At 41.2% G+C, this 16333-nt stretch overlaps 1 protein-coding gene across 2 annotated transcripts in view; it reads right to left on the bottom strand.

The window, feature by feature from the left end:
- ZNF407 (zinc finger protein 407) overlaps window positions 1-14407 on the bottom strand; it is a 378474-nt gene extending 364067 nt beyond the window's left edge. Inside the window, exon 1 of one of the 2 annotated variants that reach the window (XM_058177856.1) lies at window positions 14163-14407. The gene's annotated coding sequence lies outside the window, so the exon portion shown is untranslated. The remainder of the gene's footprint in view (window positions 1-14162) is intronic. The other variant, XM_058177855.1, reaches the window with a different exon arrangement.
- Window positions 14408-16333: the final 1926 nt, after the last annotated feature.

Below are 16333 nucleotides of genomic sequence, written 5' to 3'. Positions count from 1 at the left end.
GCTGTTTTAATAAAATAAGTTTGTTGAGGACTGAATTGTGTTTAGTAATCACTACTTGGGCCTTGGTCACAACAGCCTTGTCCTCTACAATCCCCATATAAAACCCCCAATTTTATCTAAAGTTTTATTTGCCTTTCTTAGACATACCTAACATTTAGTGCACAAATCATTCAAAGAAGTGTATGATTTAAAAAAATGACAGCATGGTCCTAGGGATGATCCGTAAGGTAAGATCACATGGGTAAACCATGTGAAGACACATCAAAGCCCTAGGCTGCAAAAAGCCAGATAATCAGTGCATTATTAGAGTTTTTGAAACACTTCGCTGCCATTCAGATTAGTAGCTCTAGCCAACACACAACAGTTTATTTAAAAAAAATCTGGTGTTGCCACTAAAAGCATCTCTGTTGGTGGCTTATCATAGAACAGGAATTCCACTGACAATCTCAACAAACAGAAAGAGTTATATGCAAAAACATCCCTGGAATTAAATTCTAGGCCAGTGATGACTTTATTTGTTCATTCATTCATTCATTCAATTTCTATATCTGCCCATCTCAATCCAATTGACTTTGGATAACAAATAATATTACAATGATTAAAACCATAAAAGCACTGACAAATTGTATATATACGCAAGCAAAAATTATAGTAATTCTCCAAGTAACAGGGCTCCTAACACTTTCAGGACTCCAGCCTCCTGCAAGCAGCCAGGTCTTTTAGAGCCTGACAAAAAGCTAACAGGCCTTCCTGACAGGCCCTTTACATGGGCAATATTTGAGGCATTTTTTAAAACTTGGTGCATTTTTAGGATTCCCCATGAATGACAAGGGGAAACTATATGTTGCAGGAACAGCAGGTACATAATTATCTTTTAAATCCTCCAAAAATGGGGAAACTGACCCAAATCCTTTAGTGGAGAGAGAGTTAAGGCTTGATATTCATTTTGGCCTTTAATCCTTTAACTGTCCTTACTACGGAACAAAAGCAGTTTTACCAACTCTTACCTTCCTCCATAAATGGAAGATTGGCTTCATCTATATCTTAGTCTTGCCTTTGAAAATAGCTGTGGACCAACCGACTTCAAAGGATTACTATTTTAAGGATAAAGTGAAAAGAGACTCCCATATAATCCACTTTGAACTCTTGGAGACAGTAAAGGAGGGCCAGGGCCATCTGGGAGCGATGCACGGACTCCGGAGCCTCCAGAGGCAGACAGCAGAGAGGCAGAAGAACAGGAGGAGCCTGTTCCTAGTGCATGTATGCGAAGAGCTGCCAGAAGGCAAGAGCAGCTGAAGAAAAATGGACAACTCGGGAGTAAGGCCAGAAGATGATTGGCCACTCCCATAACGCTTAAAAAAGCAGCAATGAGCCGTTGGGTTCTTTGTAGAAAAACAATGTTGATTTCCATGCTTCTTATCAGCATCTCTTGAACTTTGTGAGGGTTTTGCCAAGAAAACCCTTTGGCAGGTTGTCAAAGACATCAAAGGTTGGTGATAAGGCCGAAGGACTAGTTATTAAGAATTTTGTTTTGGACTAAGCTGGGAATGAATTAATTCTCAGCCGTTTTAATAAAATAAGTTTGTTGAGGACTGAATTGTGTTTAGTAATCACTACTTGGGCCTTGGTCACAACAGCCTTGTCCTCTACAATCCCCACATAAAACCCCCAATTTTATCTAAAGTTTTATTTGCCTTTCTTAGACATACCTAACATTTAGTGCACAAATCATTCAAAGAAGTGTATGATTTAAAAAAATGACAGCATGGTCCTAGGGATGATCCGTAAGGTAAGATCACATGGGTAAACCATGTGAAGACACATCAAAGCCCTAGGCTGCAAAAAGCCAGATAATCAGTGCATTATTAGAGTTTTTGAAACACTTCGCTGCCATTCAGATTAGTAGCTCTAGCCAACACACAACAGTTTATTTAAAAAAAATCTGGTGTTGCCACTAAAAGCATCTCTGTTGGTGGCTTATCATAGAACAGGAATTCCACTGACAATCTCAACAAACAGAAAGATTATATGCAAAAACATCCCTGGAATTAAATTCTAGGCCAGTGATGACTTTATTTGTTCATTCATTCATTCATTCATTCAATTTCTATATCTGCCCATCTCAATCCAATTGACTTTGGATAACAAATAATATTACAATGATTAAAACCATAAAAGCACTGACAAATTGTATATATACGCAAGCAAAAATTATAGTAATTCTCCAAGTAATAGGGCTCCTAACACTTTCAGGACTCCAGCCTCCTGCAAGCAGCCAGGTCTTTTAGAGCCTGACAAAAAGCTAACAGCCCTTCCTGACAGGCCCTTTACATGGGCAATATTTGAGGCATTTTTTAAAACTTGGTGCATTTTTAGGATTCCCCATGAATGACAAGGGGAAACCATATGTTGCAGGAACAGCAGGTACATAATTATCTTTTAAATCCTCCAAAAATGGGGAAACTGACCCAAATCCTTTAGTGGAGAGAGAGTTAAGGCTTGATATTCATTTTGGCCTTTAATCCTTTAACTGTCCTTACTACGGAACAAAAGCAGTTTTACCAACTCTTACCTTCCTCCATAAATGGAAGATTGGCTTCATCTATATCTTAGTCTTGCCTTTGAAAATAGCTGTGGACCAACCAACTTCAAAGGATTACTATTTTAAGGATAAAGTGAAAAGAGACTCCCATATAATCCACTTTGAACTCTTAGAGACAGTAAAGGAGGGCCAGGGCCAGGGATAGGGGTTGTTCCTCTGCCTTGGTCCTATTAGACCTCTCAGCGGCTTTTGATACCATCGACCATGGTATCCTGCTGCGCCGGTTGGAGGGATTGGGAGTGGGAGGCACCGTTTATCGGTAGTTCTCCTCCTATCTCTCCGATCGGCCGCAGACGGTGTTGACAGGGGGGCAGAGGTCGGCCCCGAGGCGCCTCACTTGTGGGGTGCCGCAGGGGTCGATTCTCTCGCCCCTTCTGTTCAACATCTATATGAAGCCGTTGGGTGAGATCATCAGTGGCTTTGGGGTGAGGTACCAGCTGTACGCTGATGACACCCAGCTGTACTTTCACACGGGCCACCCCAACGAAGCTATCAAGTGCTGTCCCGGTGTTTGGAAGCCGACGGGTCTGGATGGGGAGAAACAGGCTCAAGCTTAATCCCTCCAAGACAGAATGGCTGTGGATGCCGGCATCCCGGTACAGTCAGCTGAGTCCACGGCTGACTGTTGGGGGGGAGTCAATGGCCCCAATGGAGGGGGGGCGGAACTTGGGCGGCCTCCTGGATGAGCGGCTGTCTTTTGAAGATCATTTGACGGCCGCTCCAGGAGAGCTTTCTACCAGGTTCGCCTGGTGCGCCAGTTGCGCCCCTTTCTAGACCGGGATGCCTTATGCACAGTCACTCACGCCCTCGTGACGTCTCGTCTGGATTACTGCAATGCTCTCTACATGGGGCTCCCCTTGAGGGGCATCCGGAGGCTTCAGTTAGTTCAGAATGCGGCTGCGCGGGTGATAGAGGGAGCCCCTCGTGGCTCCTGTGTGATACCTATCCTGCGCAGACTGCACTGGCTACCTGTGGCCTTCCGGGTGCGCTTCAAGGTTTTGGTAACCATCTTTAAAGCGCTCCATGGCATAGGGCCGGGTTACTTACAGGACCGCCTACTGCTACCGAATACCTCTCACCGACCCGTGCGCTCTCACAGAGAGAGACTCCTCAGGGTGCCGTCGGCTAGGCAGTGCCGTCTGGCGACACCCAGGGGAAGGGCCTTCTCTGTGGGGGCTCCCACCCTCTGGAACAAACTCCTCCCAGGACTTCGTCAACTTCCGGACCTCCGAACCTTCCGTCGCGAGCTTAAAACACATTTATTCATCTGCGCAGGACTGGATTAGATTTTAAATTTATACTGGTTTTAAATGGGTTTTATTATTTATATTGCTTTTAATAATTCGGCCATGTAGAATAAGTTTTTTAACTGTTATTTTAGTCTGTATTTATATGTGCTTTTTACTTGCCTGTGAACCGCCCTGAGTCCCCTGGGAGATAGGGCGGTATATAAATGTGATAAAATAAATAAATAAATAAATAAATAAATAAATAAATAAATAAATAAATAAATAAATTATATGGATACAATTAAGATGACATAAGTTTAGGCTTTTATAATTGGATAACATTACCTTCATTGCAATTGTAAACATATTATGGTATAAGCTAATTTTATTCTTTTTCTGTAATTTTTAACTGTTCGTTTGTTTGTTAATTCTTTCTGTGGTTGGACCAGCTCTGGAAAAAAGCTGTTCAGGAAGAGACAGTTTGTAGCTACTCAGATCAGATACTATTTGGGTGCAGGACGTGAGGACAAAAAGGAGGAACACGTTCTCCTTTGGATGGATGTTTGGTAATATTTCCATGCAGAAAAATATGTTCTAAATTAAACAATTTCTGGACCATTTTTAACGAAATGCTTCTTTCCAAAACAAGGAACATCCACAGCAACTGCCCTACTTTAATGATAGACTAAATGCATCCTCCTGGTGCAGTCCAACTCTATATACAGTTTTATTCCTAATGAATTTGTAGCAGAAAACTGTATAGATTTTTTTAAACTCGGCGATAGAATAAGTTTTTTAATTGTTGTTTTTTAATTTGTATTTATATGTATTTTAACTGCCTGTGAACCGCCCTGAGTCCTTAGGGAGATAGGGCGGTATATAAATTTGAAAAATAAATAAATAAAATAAATAAAATAAAATAGATCACTCACCTAATTACTTCACAAGTATAAGAAAGAATACAAAGATGTAGCAACTAAATCTGTTCGCCCAATTTAAGCCTCAGTAAACTGAACGCTTAGATAGGATATCACAGGAAATGCAGGGTTATATTCTAGTTTGCAAAGTCAGTAAATAAAAAATTTCCAGAAGATGAAGGCAAACCACTTCTGTATTGTTGTCAACAGATCTACATGGACATATAATGTATACATACATGCCAGAGTTATTAAATACATTTCAAATTAATTAAAGCCATGCTGGCTGAGGAATTCTGGGTATTAAAATCCCAGCATTGAGTTATGCCCAGATTGGGAAACCTAATTTTTTCATAAAGTAGCCTAATAAACTTTCATTATGTTTATCCTTGTGCAATATGTATCATTAAGATTTAACCATGGATAAAATATACCCAAAGTTAAAGTACAAGACATTTGCAACTGGTTTAAAATAAGAAGAATGCCTCAATCCTGCGCTAAAAGCTCGATGTTGTTTGTTACCTGAACTATCTGGCTACTTGAAACCACAACCATTATTATTATTATATTTACAGAATGCCAAATTCCTAAGGATTTTAAACAGTTTATAGGCGAGATACATTAAAAATTATACAATAAAGTATACAAAGAAGAGATCTACAAAGTAATCAATACAGAGTAAACTAAACTTAACTAAACAAAACTATAAACAAACCAAGATGGAATCAAGGCCCAAATGCCCTCTCTGCATAGTTCTGTTTTAAGCTGCTGTCCAACTCTTTGAGGCAGGCCAAGTGAGGAAAGAGAAGAACAAGGATTTTGAGAATGTCACTTTACTGATGTGGGGTATAATACCAGACTCTCAAAAGCCTGCCAGAATATCCTTCTACCTCCTAGTATACTAAGCAGAATGTAAGCAGAGTTGAATTTCTCATACTTTCTCCTTTCCTAGGATAAGTTGCCATTTAGCAGTTAACAGTTCTTGCACTCCTTCACTAAGGTTATCTTTGTATAACTGTCATTCCAAATAATAGGCACGGCAACCTAAAAGCAGTGTTGTTTAGTCTCAGTCCCCCTCACCTCCATGAAGTTTGGCAGTGCTGGTAGTTTCTCCCAAACTGGCCAGGCCAATTCCAATGAGAGGATGACATCCTGTACATAACTAGGTGCCAAACCATGTAGCATTTTGGGGGTTAGTTCCAGCACTTTACACTTCACCAGGAAGCTTGCTGGCAACCAGTGCAAGGCCTGTAGTACTGGCGTAACGTGCTTCTATGAGTAAACCTCAGTCAGCAGAAGGGCCACTGCAAACTGTGCCAACTGCAGCTTCAAAGGCAGCCGCATATAGAGCACATTGCAGTAGTCTAAGCATGAGTCACTGCAGCAAGATCTTCCTGCCCCAGAAAATATAAATAATATAATGTTTTACACAGCTAGGGAACGTCACTAAATCACATACATTTAAAGCACAAGTACTAATATCTCTAAAGTAAAACACATTTTCACACAGACATCCAAGTAGATTCCCTCACTGGAGTGCATAACAAAACATGCAGCAAGTTGGATGCATCACGCCAATAAATAAAAGTATGTATGGCTATTTTTACAGAGTACAAATACAGAGATTGGGATTATGTAGTATTTTGGATTCAAAGACAAAAAGGTGCTTTGAAATATACACACAACACCTGTCAGCAAATTCTTACCCCCCAGAATAGTTTGTTGCAGCCATAGAATCTCAATCAGCTATAAGAAGTTTCTAGTAGGTATTATGTGAACATTCCTGTGTACTCCAAAGAATTAATTTTTCCAGAAAAATTGAGTACTGCACAAACCTTAAGGCAAATCTTTACCATTATACAAACAACATACATGAGGGAATTATACATTTTATAATAAATATTCTTCTGTGCAAAACTACATCCATTTTTATTTAGGATGTAAATCGACATCAAACTCTTAGCTCTTCCCAAGCACTTTTTTTTTAAAGTCCTGACTTATATTGGGAAGTCAAAATCAGGGTGGATGATATTTATTTATTTATTTATTTTATTAGATTTTTATACCGCCCTTCTCCCGAAGGACTCAGGGCGGTGTACAGCCAAATAAAACCCACAATATACACATTAAAACAAGATTAAAACCGAACATATTACAGAGACGGCCAGAATTTAAAACAATTTAAAACCCTAAAATATAAATAGCCCCAATTAAAAATTTAATAAAACTTTTAAGCCAGTCCCGCTTGAATAAATAGGTGCGTTTTCAGCTCACGGCGAAAAGTCCGAAGATCAGGCACTTGACGTAAACCAGGGGGAAGTTCGTTCCAAAGCATAGGAGCTCCAACAGAGAAGGCCCTACACCTGGAGGCCGCCAGCCGACATTGCTTGGCGGACGGCACCCTGAGAAGGCCCTCTCTGTGTGAGCGTACGGGTCGGTGGGAGGCATAAGGTAACAGCAGGCGGTCCCGTAAGTACCCGGGCCCTAAGCCATGGAGCGCTTTAAAGGTGGTAACCAAAATCTTAAAGCGCACCCGAAAGACCACAGGAAGCCAGTGCAGACTGCACAGGAGTGGTGTTACATGGGAGCAACGAGTTGCTCCCACTATTACCCGCGCAGCTGCATTCTGGACTAGCTGCAGCCTCCGGGTGCACTTCAAGGGCAGCCCCATGTAGAGAGCATTGCAATAATCCAAACGGGAAGTGACAAGAGCATGAGTGACCGTGCATAAGGCATCCCGGTCAAGGAAGGGGCGCAACTGGCGAACCAAGCGTACTTGGTGAAAGGCCCTCCTGGAGACGGCCGCCAAATGATCGTCGAACGACAGCCGCCCATCCAAGAGGACACCCAAGTTCCACACCCTTTGACGAAGCATTTATATTCTGTTTCCAAGAAAACCACATGGATATATTCAGTATTTTCATTAATAATACCCAGTCACTATTGGTGACATCTCATTATTTGGATGTTGAAAATTATTACTATCAATCTCATAGACCATCATCAATTACTACTGCTATCATAATAGGAGTTATGAAAAACTCATTGAAGAACATCTGCAGATTCTCCTGCTTCAGAAAGCTTTGGTAACATAAAAGAATCTGCTGAAACCAATCTGACCTTTTACTCCAGGTATGGAATTGCTCTGGTTGTTCTGCTTCAGACTACCCCAATCTGAAACCATTAAAATACAGTGCAATGATAACCAAACCGAAAGGTCTTCTGCAGGGGTGAAATTCAAAATTTTCCCCTACTGGTTCTGTGGGCGTGGCAGGGAAAAATATTGCAAAATCTCCATTCCCACCCCACTCTGGGGGCCAGCCAAAGGTGGTATTTGCTGGCTCTCCAAACTACTCAAAATTTCCACTACCGGTTCTCCAAAACCTGTTAGAACCTGCTGGATTTCACCCCTGGTCTTCTGGCAAAGGGATTACAAAAGTTGAAGCCCACTATATAGCATCCAAGTTGGAGGAAGTTGCTAAGAATACTCATTCCAGGGAATATAGAACATCTTGCTGCTTCAAAAGTCTGGGGATATTCTGTACCAGCAATGCTTTGGGCTGTTTTGAAGAGCACCATCTAGGAAGCAATGCCCTTAACACAAACACTAATATGTATGTATGTAGGACACCAATACTGTATCTTTCCTTGACCTTTAATTTATTAAGATTTTATAAGGTTTCACAGTGCCTGCATATCGTTTAGCATTATATTACTGCACCACAATCGGAAGCAATCCAAACGTCTGCAAGGCAAGCCCCAGAGCTCATTCAAATGTTGCCACCAATATTTAGGGTCAAAAGAGCATGTTTTTAAAATATTGAAAACGGGTCTTTATTACAAGCCAAATGTTCCATAACGCTGCACACTTTTCAATTCAGTTGAGAGGTACACCACATCCTTCATCTGGCTCCACTTCTCTTTTTTGGATCCACTCATAAAACAGACTTTGGCAGAAATTCTGACAGAATGACAGCCATCTAGCAGGTGTGTGTGTGTCATCATCTTCTAAGCCAGGGGTCTCCAACCATGGCAACTTTAAGACTTGTGGACTTCAACTCCCAGAATTCTGGGGAGTTGAAGTCCACAAGTCTTAAAGTTGCTAAGGTTGGAGACCCCTGTTCTAAGCCATGTTGGCAAGTTTCAGGTGTGTGGACTTCAACTCCCAAAATCTTAAAATTGCCAAGCTCTTAAAACATCTTAAAGTTGCCCAAATGGAGAAATACCTCTGTAAGCTCTTCATTTTTAACTATTCTCTAGATCGGAGTCTCTAAATTTGGTCACTTTTCAGACCTGGACATGACCACCGAAAAGCTGAGGCATGACAGGCAGCATGGCACAAATAATATGCTGAGAGAATATCTCGAGGCCTTAAGAAAGAGAGAGAGAAAAAGAAGCACATCTGTTCTGCATAATAGAAGCATGGAGCATTAAGCAGGTAAGGAGTAGCACAGGTTTTCAGGCAAGCTCTAAAATAGATTTCTGCCAGTCATCATGATAATCCCATTAGGCGGAGGGGACAATTCCTGTTCTTCTTGCTCTTATCCCTACACAGACCCAATGCATATATTAGGCAATTAGGAATAACATCAAGGATTAGTTGAATCTGATAACATTTAAAAAAAAAAAAAAGTTAGATGTTGCAATGTAGACACCCATTCTGGGTGATTATATTCAACAGTTTAGTTTTGAATATATTCACCCAGAGTGTTTGTGGTATTGTGTGGATTAAAGCTAATGAGGTGAAACTGACTGGAAAAGAAATTATTATGAAACCAATACTTGGTAAACATTTAAGCTATGATGTTGTGCGACCATGTCAGAAATAAAAGAGAAGACTAATGCTTCTAACTATCATTTGCCCTAGTATGGCTATTTGCTTTCATTTACCCTTGAAATGATTGTGTTGATAGATAATGATAGCATCTCCAGGGATACAAGAAAGTTAATCTTGAAAGGAACACCTATAACAAAACTCTTGTATGGTAGGAAGAACAATTCTGAATGTGTACCTAAGCAGAAAAATGCATGTTTAGGAAAATACGTTGTTATTTCTGCTTTCAATTTCAGTTTGTAAAAATGATTTTACAAACATTTTTAAATCACAGTAACAAGGATAGTTTTTCAATGAAATTATGGTTTAATGACACCCTGCAAATTAGAAAATCTTACATCAATATTAATGGGATATTGTACTATTTTATTAGACATAACTGCATTTTCAAAAATCTATACAAAAAGCACCTTTTATTTTTTGCCCCTATACAATGGCATGAGTCTTAGGTCTTTTATACATGGGGTCTCCAACCTTGGCAACTTTAAGCCTGGAGGACTTCAACTCCCAGAATACACCATGGATGGGTGAGAATTCTGGGAGTTGAAGTCCACAAGTCTTAAAGTTGCTAAGGTTGAGACCCTGTTCTAAGCCATGTTGGCAAGTTTCAGGTGTGTGGACTTCAACTCCCAGAATTCTGGGAGTTGAAGTCCAAATCTTAAAGCGCACCCGAAAGACCACAGGAAGCCAGTGCAGACTGCACAGGAGTGGTGTTACATGGGAGCAACGAGTTGCTCCCACTATTACCCGCGCAGCTGCATTCTGGATTAGCTGCAGCCTCCGGGTGCACTTCAAGGGCAGCCCCATGTAGAGAGCATTGCAATAATCCAAACGGGAAGTGACAAGAGCATGAGTGACCGTGCATAAGGCATCCCGGTCAAGGAAGGGGCGCAACTGGCGAACCAAGCGTACTTGGTGAAAGGCCCTCCTGGAGACGGCCGCCAAATGATCGTCGAACGACAGCCGCCCATCCAAGAGGACACCCAAGTTCCGCACCCTTTGACGAAGCATTTATATTCTGTTTCCAAGAAAACCACATGGATATATTCAGTATTTTCATTAATAATACCCAGTCACTATTGGTGACATCTCATTATTTGGATGTTGAAAATTATTACTATTAATCTCATAGACCATCATCAATTACTACTGCTATCATAATAGGAGTTATGAAAAACTCATTGAAGAACATCTGCAGATTCTCCTGCTTCAGAAAGCTTTGGTAACATAAAAGAATCTGCTGAAACCAATCTGACCTTTTACTCCAGGTATGGAATTGCTCTGGTTGTTCTGCTTCAGACTACCCCAATCTGAAACCATTAAAATACAGTGCAATGATAACCAAACCGAAAGGTCTTCTGCAGGGGTGAAATTCAAAATTTTTCCCTACTGGTTCTGTGGGCGTGGCAGGGAAAAATATTGCAAAATCTCCATTCCCACCCCACTCTGGGGGCCAGCCAGAGGTATTTGCTGGTGGTATTTGCTGGCTCTCCAAACTACTCAAAATTTCCACTACCGGTTCTCCAAAACCTGTTAGAACCTGCTGGATTTCACCCCTGGTCTTCTGGCAAAGGGATTACAAAAGTTGAAGCCCACTATATAGCATCCAAGTTGGAGGAAGTTGCTAAGAATACTCATTCCAGGGAATATAGAACATCTTGCTGCTTCAAAAGTCTGGGGATATTCTGTACCAGCAATGCTTTGGGCTGTTTTGAAGAGTACCATCTAGGAAGCAATGCCCTTAACACAAACACTAATATGTATGTATGTAGGACACCAATACTGTATCTTTCCTTGACCTTTAATTTATTAAGATTTTATAAGGTTTCACAGTGCCTGCATATCGTTTAGCATTATATTACTGCACCACAATCGGAAGCAATCCAAGCGTCTGCAAGGCAAGCCCCAGAGCTCATTCAAATGTTGCCACCAATATTTAGGGTCAAAAGAGCATGTTTTTAAAATATTGAAAACGGGTCTTTATTACAAGCCAAATGTTCCATAACGCTGCACACTTTTCAATTCAGTTGAGAGGTACACCACATCCTTCATCTGGCTCCACTTCTCTTTTGGATCCACTCATAAAACAGACTTTGGCAGAAATTCTGACAGAATGACAGCCATCTAGCAGGTGTGTGTGTCATCATCTTCTAAGCCAGGGGTCTCCAACCATGGCAACTTTAAGACTTGTGGACTTCAACTCCCAAAATCTTAAAATTGCCAAGCTCTTAAAACATCTTAAAGTTGCTAAGAATACTCATTCCAGGGAATATAGAACATCTTGCTGCTTCAAAAGTCTGGGGATATTCTGTACCAGCAATGCTTTGGGCTGTTTTGAAGAGTACCATCTAGGAAGCAATGCCCTTAACACAAACACTAATATGTATGTATGTAGGACACCAATACTGTATCTTTCCTTGACCTTTAATTTATTAAGATTTTATAAGGTTTCACAGTGCCTGCATATCGTTTAGCATTATATTACTGCACCACAATCGGAAGCAATCCAAACGTCTGCAAGGCAAGCCCCAGAGCTCATTCAAATGTTGCCACCAATATTTAGGGTCAAAAGAGCATGTTTTTAAAATATTGAAAACGGGTCTTTATTACAAGCCAAATGTTCCATAACGCTGCACACTTTTCAATTCAGTTGAGAGGTACACCACATCCTTCATCTGGCTCCACTTCTCTTTTTTGGATCCACTCATAAAACAGACTTTGGCAGAAATTCTGACAGAATGACAGCCATCTAGCAGGTGTGTGTGTCATCATCTTCTAAGCCAGGGGTCTCCAACCTTGGCAACTTTAAGACTTGTGGCCTTCAACTCCCAGAATTCTGGGAGTTGAAGTCCACAAGTCTTAAAGTTGCTAAGGTTTGAGACCCCTGTTCTAAGCCATGTTGGCAAGTTTCAGGTGTGTGGACTTCAACTCCCAAAATCTTAAAGTTGCTAAGAATACTCATTCCAGGGAATATAGAACATCTTGCTGCTTCAAAAGTCTGGGGATATTCTGTACCAGCAATGCTTTGGGCTGTTTTGAAGAGTACCATCTAGGAAGCAATGCCCTTAACACAAACACTAATATGTATGTATGTAGGACACCAATACTGTATCTTTCCTTGACCTTTAATTTATTAAGATTTTATAAGGTTTCACAGTGCCTGCATATCGTTTAGCATTATATTACTGCACCACAATCGGAAGCAATCCAAACGTCTGCAAGGCAAGCCCCAGAGCTCATTCAAATGTTGCCACCAATATTTAGGGTCAAAAGAGCATGTTTTTAAAATATTGAAAACGGGTCTTTATTACAAGCCAAATGTTCCATAACGCTGCACACTTTTCAATTCAGTTGAGAGGTACACCACATCCTTCATCTGGCTCCACTTCTCTTTTTTGGATCCACTCATAAAACAGACTTTGGCAGAAATTCTGACAGAATGACAGCCATCTAGCAGGTGTGTGTGTGTCATCATCTTCTAAGCCAGGGGTCTCCAACTATGGCAACTTTAAGACTTGTGGACTTCAACTCCCAGAATTTTGGGAGTTGAAGTCCACAAGTCTTAAAGTTGCTAAGGTTGGAGACCCCTGTTCTAAGCCATGTTGGCAAGTTTCAGGTGTGTGGACTTCAACTCCCAAAATCTTAAAATTGCCAAGCTCTTAAAACATCTTAAAGTTGCCAAGATGGAGAAATACCTCTGTAAGCTCTTCATTTTTAACTATTCTCTAGATCGGAGTCTCTAAATTTGGTCAGACCTGTGGACTTCAACTCCCAGAATACACCATGGATGGGTGAAGAATTCTGGGAGTTGAAGTCCACAAGCCTTAAAATTGTTGAATTTCTGATGTAAGATAATTCAAACGGCCTAGATCTGTGCCTAGTACATATTTCCAGATATAACTTGCTAGACAGCAGCACAGAATTGGTGTTTTCTGAGCTTTTTGCTGCTATTTCATGGTCGACTCGATTTTTGCGGTCCGGATTTTTGGAGTCTATCTGTAATAGACCTAACGGATAAAGCTGCCTGGGCACAACAAACTTTGTCGCGCAAAGCACCGTCAGGTCTCAGTGAACTACAATTTAAAAACTCTCCAAAAGCTTCTCGGGTGCTTCCTTTCCGCACTTCCGAGGAACAGCCGTTGCGCCTAATACCTGCGCAGTACGACTGACAGAAGCCGTAATGATTCCCTCGCATGCGCACTCCAGAGATGAACTCTTCCCTCCCCTTAAAATATGGGCAAAAAATCTTGCCGCCTTAGCCAATCGCTATGTGCATTTATATTCCCGCCTTCCTCGCCCAACCACTCAGAAATTGGTTTATCAACCTCGGGTGGCGGCAACGAGTACTGATTGGCCAAAAACTTGTAATTTTTTTTTAACCTTCCAGCCCATTAACGGAGAGGAGGAAGAGGGGGGTGAAACGACGGCAGCAGAAAGGCCCAAAAAGCCCAACGGAAACGAAAAAGGTCCGGTGAAAGTCTGAGAAAACCATCAGACCCACAGATTTGACTCCTATAATAGACGCAGGCGGAGGCCTTCCTGCAACGCGCGGTAACCGCCAACCGTTGGTCTTTGCTTACCAGAGGGGGGAGCCGTCTTCCTCCGCTTGTGATGATCTTGGTCACAAGTGGCGTGCCGTAGAATCGCCGTCGTACGTCACTGTCGGAACGTCTTACGTAATGTCCTACGAAAGGGGTGGGCGGGAAAACCGGAAACGTCGTGACAGTTAAACCGCGGTAAGAGCCGCGTGAGGAGTTGCGCGATTCTGTGTGCCTCTGTTTTGTTTTTGTTTTTTTATCGGAACATTTTAAAGGATAAAGAAAGACCAATAAAGAATTCCATTCTGTTCTAATTCTTATTCTAATCTTATTATTTAACGGAATTTAACCCTAATCCTAAATCTCCAAAACCTTAACCTTGGACTGTCTACTGTAGACCTCACCCCATTCCTAAGAGGTCTGTAAGGGGCGCGCATAAGCACACCAGAGTGTCTACCATCCCTGTCCTAATGTTTTTTTTTTATTCGTATCCTTTACATCAAGGCTCCCCAACCTTGGCAACTTTAAGCCTGGAGGACTTCAACTCCCAGAATTCAACTCCCAGAATTTGCTTTCCCAGAAGCAAAGCTGGCTGGGGGGTTCTGGGAGTTGAAGTCCGCCAGGCTTAAAGTTGCCAAGGTTGGAGACCCCTGCTTTATATGTATTTATAATTATGTTTACACTTGTATCTGTCATAAAATACATGCTTGACCAAATAAATAAAATAAACTTCCAGGTTTCCTCCAGAGCAAGGGAATCTGATAGCCAGCTGGCCGTTTGACTATTTCTATAAAAGCTGATTTGGGGAGGAGGAGGAGTGTTTGTTGGTCTCCAACACTGAGGTCTGTGTTAACACAATGCGGAAGAGGAAAAATAGCAGCAGCGATCTTAAAGAGAAGCCATTGTTGCTGCCCATCGATCTGGGAAGGGGTTATAAGGCCATTTTCCAAAGAATTGAAAATCCATCACTCTAAAGTGCAGATGATTATTCACAAGTGGAAAACCTTCAAGACAGTTGCAGATCTTCCCAGGAGTGGATGTCTCCGAAATTTAACCCCAAAGTCAAACTGTGCCATACTTGGAGAAATGGCAAAAAAAAAAAAAAAAACACCAGAGAAACAGCCAAAAAAAAATTTAAAAAAATCCCAGACTCTAGTTAGCTCTAGTGTTCAAGTTTGTGACAGCACAATTAGAGAAAAATTCAGAAAAAGACTGAACCAGGTATGGTTTGTTTCAAAGGGTTGCCAGGAGAAAGTCCTCTTCTCTCTAAAAAATGAAAATGGCAGCAGGGTTTAGGCTTGCAAAGTTACAGCTGAACAAATCATAAGATTTCTGGGACGCTGACGGACGAGACCAAAGTGGAGATGAATGGCTGTAATGCGTGGTGCCATGTTTGCCGAAAACCAAACCCAGCATATCAGCACAAATATACCCAACTGCCAAGCGCAATGATGGAGGGGTGATGATGATTTGGGCTTGTTTTGCAGCCACAGGACCTGGGCACTTTGCGGTGATTGAGTCGACTGAATTCTGCATAACAAAATATTCTAGAATCAAATGTGAGACCATTTGTCCGACAGTTAAAGTTTGATCGATATTGGGTCATGCAACAGGATAATGATCTCAAACACATCTGCAAGTGTACAACAGAAGGCCGAAAAAGAAAAGTATCAAGGTGTTGCAAAGTGGCCCAGGTAAAAGCTAGACATAAACCCAACTGAAATGCTGTGGTGACAAATGCCCACCAACCTCAACGTTGTAAAACAATGTTGTAAAAAAGAGTGAGCCAAAATTCCTCCACAATGATGTCAGAGTCTGATAAAGTACAATGGAAAACAATTACTTTAAATTATTGCTGCTAAAGGTGGTTATAGAAATCATTGAATCATAAGGTGTACTTGATTTTTCACATGGCTTCCATTTTGGCTTTCTTTTTGTAAAATAAATGATGTCATTGAGTAAGATGTCATGAGTTGTTCATCTGAGGTTGCATTTTCCTACTTTTAAGAACTGCTAAGGACCAGATAATTTTTACTATGTCCTGATATGTAAAACCCTGGAACTCAAAGAGGATGTACTTTCCTTTTCACATAACTGTATCTCAGTTCAATCTATTCATTTAAATTAGCTAAAAGCAAAGTTTATAGCAAATATCAGCTTAACTTAGAAGTTAATACCATGAGGCATTCTGGCAGGTTAGCACTGTGTACGTT

This window comes from Ahaetulla prasina, chromosome 3 (assembly GCF_028640845.1).
Source record: "Ahaetulla prasina isolate Xishuangbanna chromosome 3, ASM2864084v1, whole genome shotgun sequence".
NCBI lineage: Eukaryota > Metazoa > Chordata > Lepidosauria > Squamata > Colubridae > Ahaetulla > Ahaetulla prasina.
Note: the sequence above shows the minus strand (reverse complement) of the source record. Positions and strands in the feature narration are given on the sequence as shown.